This window comes from Nothoprocta perdicaria, unplaced genomic scaffold, assembly GCF_003342845.1.
Source record: "Nothoprocta perdicaria isolate Ctin4 unplaced genomic scaffold, notPer1 scaffold_49, whole genome shotgun sequence".
Lineage (NCBI taxonomy): Eukaryota > Metazoa > Chordata > Aves > Tinamiformes > Tinamidae > Nothoprocta > Nothoprocta perdicaria.
Genome location: NW_020455743.1, coordinates 1726980 through 1732979, shown reverse-complemented (window position 1 = coordinate 1732979; position 6000 = coordinate 1726980). Strand labels below are relative to the sequence as shown.

Below are 6000 nucleotides of genomic sequence, written 5' to 3'. Positions count from 1 at the left end.
GGAGTGGAGTGGAGAGGAGAGGAGAGGAGAGGAGTGGAGAGGAGTTTCGGCAGGGTGTGGTGTCGGTGCAAAGCTCAGGGAAGCTCAGGGGCTGATTCTCAATGGGGAAGGCAGAGCCACAGCTGTTCTTCGTAGCTGGATATTGAAGAGAAGTGGTCAGGAAATGTGCAATGAGACAAACAGATTATCTGAATAAACAGAGGTTGCTGCTGTTGTCAATCATTTTGTTTTAATTAGTTTAGTTTGGATAATTTTTAGCATGAAAACAGTGAATATCTTCAAGCTGCAGCTTATCTGGGAGTGGAAGCATTTGTGTTGCAGGCGTTCATGTTTCTGAACATAATACCCTCTAATCAATGGGTTTTTTTTTTCTTTTATATGGTAAGATGCTTATTTTATTAATTGATCTAATACTTAGTCACTGAAATGAGATGTAAGGATTCTTAAAACTTATTCCCAGGAAAATAATCAACTGTTAATTGTCAGAAATCTCACATATTACGTTGGCGTTTGTAGACAAGAAGAAAGAGAATTTTTTTGCCCTTAATTTCTGATTTACATATCTCCTCATAGTCAAGTGAAAAATCAACCTCATTTGTCAAAGGGTTGAATAATGTAGTATAGGCTTACTTAGCTGACTTATGTTTGTGTCTTGAAAAGGTTTATTGAGCCCATCAGAAGGATGGCTCTGAGATTTCACTTGTATAATGTGATGTGGTGAATTAATTAAAAGAAGGAAGAGGATATGTATTCTAGATTTTTCTCACAGAAGCATATAAAGATGAAGCACAACCTTGATGCCATTCTTTTTTTGTCCATTCTAAAAATAAATAAATGTGTGTTGTTTTCCTGAGACATATTTTGAACTCTGTGAATACAATTGGACTTAAACAGCTCTGGTTGATGACTGTTTATGAAAGAGATCCTGATTGTATCAAAGATACAGAACCTCACATGTGTCTTCCTTTGATCATGGAACTTGAAGAAGAGTTTTCAGGGGTCGATGATCCTCTTTGAATGATCCTCATTTCCAATATAAAACAGTTACTCTTCAAAATTTTATATGAGAAGGCTCAGTCAAAAAGTGCAGTCTTGAATACAACGTGTTCCTACAGTGGAACTGCCTGAGGTTAATGTTTTGTTTAAGTTCAGGAATGCATTTCAGAAGCAAATTTCCAGTTCTCACTTATAATGCTCTAGTTTGCATTGCAGAAGAGCCTTAGATCGTATGAAATGGACTTCTGCTGCATGAAACTTCAGATGTGCTCCATGATAATACAGATGCAACCTTAAAAAGCTGAAGTAATTTAAAATTTTGCAATAGAAATAATGAAAGATACACCTTTTAGTACTGCACCAGTTCCATAATTTTTGTCCTAAACAAAAGCAACATGAAAGCTGAGCATTCAAACCTAACTTTAAATGAAGATTTTTTCACAAGCTAATTAGCATTGTAGAATGAAGTGTTGTAGAATGAAGTGTGAGACTGGCAGTGTTAAGTAAGGGGAGAGCATGGACAATTGCAAATGTGAATGAGATGGAATGGAAAAGGTGGCTTGCTCTGAAAAAGCACCAAAGGAGAGATCACCCTTCCCACTTTTGCTCCTGGCCTTATCATTAATTCATCCTTTTTCATGACATATGCTTCATCCTTGCTGGTTTTGCCTCTTAAAGCAGATCCCCCACACCCAAAGAAAGGGTGAACAGGGTAAAGCTAAAGGAGAGATTTTTATTAGAGTAATTAGCAGAAGTATTAATTCAGCCTGTTTTATGATGATTCTGGTGGGTCCTATCTGATTTCATTGGAAATAATAGCGACTTTCAGGAGGAAGGTCTTAATTGTGGCAATGTTTTGCCCTTTGACAAAATGTATGTTGTCTGTGAACACTGAAATGGCAGCCTTAACTCTGTGTGGTTATTTGCCCTAGTTAGTTTGCCTGTATTTTGTCTCAGGAAATGTACATAGAGTTGGGCATATCTTGACTATGAGTATAAAAAACAAAACAATGTATTGGACTACAGTAGAGAAATGCAAGGTATATTTTTGTTTAAGTATTTGATTGCATTTAAAATACATAGGTGCTTAAATTTGCATCAGTATTACTTTTTTGATTAACAATTTCTGCATTTATATTCTCAATTCTCTCTTTTGTTGTATCCTTTCTGTATAGAGGAACTGTCTACTGTTGTGTTATCTATCAGGTGCCTTAAAATCGCAGTACTGAGCTGCTCGGGGTGAGGTTTAATGATACTATTTATAGCTTATGACATTTGAAATTAGAGTTGGAATCATTTGAATTCTTCTATTATGTATTTGTCTATTATAGGTACTTTATATATTCTTCTATCCATATATATTCGTATATATTTCTTAGGATTAACTAGTCTTAGGTAACTTGTTCATCTTGCAGGCTGTGTCTAGTTCCTCAGATAACCTTGTCATTAGATTTCCTTCAGTGCAGATATGAGGATATATCCCCAAACACTGGTGCAAGCCCCTGTAGATGGCTCTGTACCAGTTGTTATGTAACCTGTAACCAAATTATGGAAATCTTGTAACGTTGTATCTTCAGTATTTTGTCTGCCTTTACATTTTTAGGGGCCGTGTAACCAGTCTGTTGTGCAGCTGCCATCTGTCCTTATGGGAGCAGAGCAGACGAGGAGTAGGAGAGCGTTTCTGACAGCTGCATTTAGGTGTCTCTGATGGAAGTGGGAGCTCGGTGTTTAAGCTCACGCTAAGATCAGCGGAGACAGGGCACTGCAGAGAGCAATGCAGCTGCTCCAACCTAAGTGCCACTCCATTGCCATCATCTCTGTAAAAAGACACCCCAGCAGTAGCAGCAGTTCACCCCTTTTTCCTCCTTAGCCTCTGGACAAAAACCTAAGAGATCTTTGCACTCGTATCGCTCCAAGGGTTGGCACCACCCAACTCAGTAGCATGGAGGTGCTTGTTCTTCCCAACTGTGCAGAGACCAGGCCAGGAAGAGCCCTCCCTTCCAGAGGGAGGCCCAGGCTTAGGGAGCTGGAGTGTTTGGCCTTGTGGGAAACTCTCTGTCTCTCTCCTCTGACTTTGAGAGAACCTGAGATTAGCTCATTAATTAACTGATGGCAGCAGGTGCCTCCATGGGTGTGATTCTCCTCAGTGACTTAAATTAACCTGTACATAGCCAGTTACCTTGAGGGATGTTGGAAAGTTAATGAGGCTGTTTCATGTGGCTTCATGGTGTGCTCTCTCAACTGGTAGCTAGTGCTTGCTTTTCTGCCTTTTTTTTTCCTCCCCCCTTTTTCTTTCAGTACCACCCTAATCAGTTTTGTGTAGCCTATTAAAAGGATTTTTAACAGTATCTTGGTTTAGGTTTGACCTCCTCTCTTCAGTTGAGCTCCCTGTTTCAGAGTGGTTTAAATTTATGAAAAAGCAGGTCATTTGTCTCTTGTTCCTCTTTGTTTAAAGATAAGGTTGTCTTTGTGTTCTGCATGTTATAAGACCGTCTCCCCAAGAGATGTATTTACTCCAGGGGAATCATTGCAATTCTGCAAATTGTGTGTGAAGTCTTGTGATAAAATCCCTATTCTGCAGGGGATTTGCTTACCGAGCATGGGCCTTTTCGACTGTGGCACTGTGCCTGTCTAACTCTGTTCTCCAAGTCTGGCTTAGGAGTTTATGTGGCGTTTGGCATGATTGGTGATTTAGATCAGCTAATCTCTGGGGTTTAAAGTTATACTGAGGCGGCTGCTCTCATACAATAGGTTTCTGTGTCACTTTTGTGTGGAACAGCTCTGCTGAATCAGAGCAGTGCTGGGGGAAGCTGGAGGAGTGACAGACGGGCAGAAGAGATCAGGAACTTAATTCTCCTTTTTTGACTCAGTGAATTAACTAAAACTTTCAGGTGTCTAGGTTAGTGTCTCTAAGACAGGATGGCAATATTTACGAACAAATGCAACAGAAAGGAGCACACTGCTTACCAAGCCAGCTGGTGATTTAGAGTGCTTATAGTGTAATATACCAGCAGTCACTGGAAGTGTTGGTCTGTGAGTGAAAACATCTGGCATCTTCATTTAAAAATCAATTGCTTTAATTCTGTATTTCCTGTATGGCTGAAAAGGTAGTGCAAAAACAAGAGTCCATGATTACCAAGAAGCTACTTAATAATCAGCTTGGAAGATGATTTATTTTATAGTACCTTTTCAAGGTGGCGGGGTTTTTTTTGCATATTAGAAGTCTGCAGAGGTATTGTGGAAGTTTGACAGACACATTGGTATCAGTCAAAAAGATCTTCTCTCAGATGACACTGGTAGTTATTTATCACATAATCCAGAGCGCTTAATTAACTCTCAAAAGAGACAGGCTCTTTTCTGATATCAGCAACTTAATTTCTGATATCTGGACCAGATGTTACAGCTTTCAGGGTAATACTGCCCACGGAGCCAGTAGGTAAGTTAAGTAGGTAATGCAAGTTAAAGGGCGTTGCCGTCCGTGGTTGCTTGGGCCCGGCTGTAGTGGCCGCTTTGCCGGTGCGCGGAAGCGGCCTCACAGGTAGCAGGAGAGCGCGTGGAAGAGCAAGGCCCGCGTCCTTCCGGACTAAGCACAAAGCCAGGAGATAGTCACCTGCCTTTTTTTATCCCTGATCAAATCAGATGTGCTGGAAGTTGCCAGATCAAAGCTAGGAAATGCACCTCTTCTCTCTGTAGTTATACCAGTTGCGGGCGCACTGGTAGGTAGCAGCCCATCTCTTCTTTTCAGTGGCAGTACTGTATTGGCATAATGAAGAGTTTAAATCCCTGCTTCTTGACTAACTGGCTTAAAAAAAAAAAAATTAGTAAAATTAGCCTTTTTCTTTTAGGCTTGACTCTGAGTAATAAGGCAACTCCTGAAGGCTTAGCAACATCTAGAGGAAGAACAAAGGAAAAAAAAAAAAAGAAAAGTCAAGAAATAGCATTTCTGCAGTGTGAGCTCTAATGTGACAAGTTATGCTTTCATTACCTTGTGTTTTGGGTCTTTTTCACCTAAGTGCTTCTGGGCTGCCTGCTCCCCCAGACACCAACAGCACCATGAGCCAGTTATAATGCAGCTCTGTGATCAGGGCACGAGAGAGGAAAAATGGCATCTTTTTCTTACAGTCACAGCAAACGTGCACTTGTAGTGATGTTTCCAACTAGGAGTTCTTGAAGCATAATCCCGAGAGGTACAGGTGCCCTTGATGCCAGAGGAAATTGCAGCTCCCCAGCCCGGCTCCCACGTACTGGGCCTGGAGGCTCCGAATAAGCCTTGGGCTGAGGTGGACGAAGGGAGAAGCTGCTGCATGTTCCGGCTCTTCTTTAAATTTAATTTCATTTTTTAGGCTTCTTTAATTTCACTGTTGATTAAAGAGGCTGGCGTTTTTCATGTCTGATACAGGCTGGTATTTGGTATAAAATACCTTGATATATATCAATTTGCTTAAGTTTAAAAAACCTTAATCTTATATTCCCAATTTCTTTTCCCCAATCTGGTTTCTGCTTTTTCATTTAGACATAATTTTCACTATATGTCTAAATAATTGAGAACAAATGAAGACAAGCTGGACCTGGCAGAAATGAAGAAAGATATGTATATTGTGAGTTTAGTTAAAAAGCACTTGAAACTTTGAAGGAATCTGTCTTTATTAGCATGTTTTTTTGCTGATGATTTCTCTGTCTTCCTTGTGGCTAACAGCACTGTAAATTAATTTAACATGAAAGGATGAAAATGTTGCTTTTGAAATGTTTCTCATTAAATTATGAAAAAATATTACAATAAATAATAGAAAAGAATGCCTCTGGTAGCAGCTTCTGTTTGCTCAATTACGGCTGTACCAGGAGTGAATTATTGTCGAGTTAACTCGGAGGCAATATCCCTGTAGTTAGATTACATAAAACAGAGGAGCTCAGGACTTCAAAAAACAGCACAAAAATGAGAGTAGAGGCTGGATGCTTTGAGTGAAAGCTCCTTACATTTCTGAGACGCATACGCGTGACACTTGG

At 40.0% G+C, this 6000-nt stretch overlaps 1 protein-coding gene across 1 annotated transcript in view; it reads left to right on the top strand.

Moving 5' to 3' along the window:
• DMD (dystrophin) overlaps nt 1-6000 on the top strand; it is a 396717-nt gene that overhangs the window by 170332 nt on the left and 220385 nt on the right. The gene's annotated exons all lie outside the window — the stretch shown is intronic.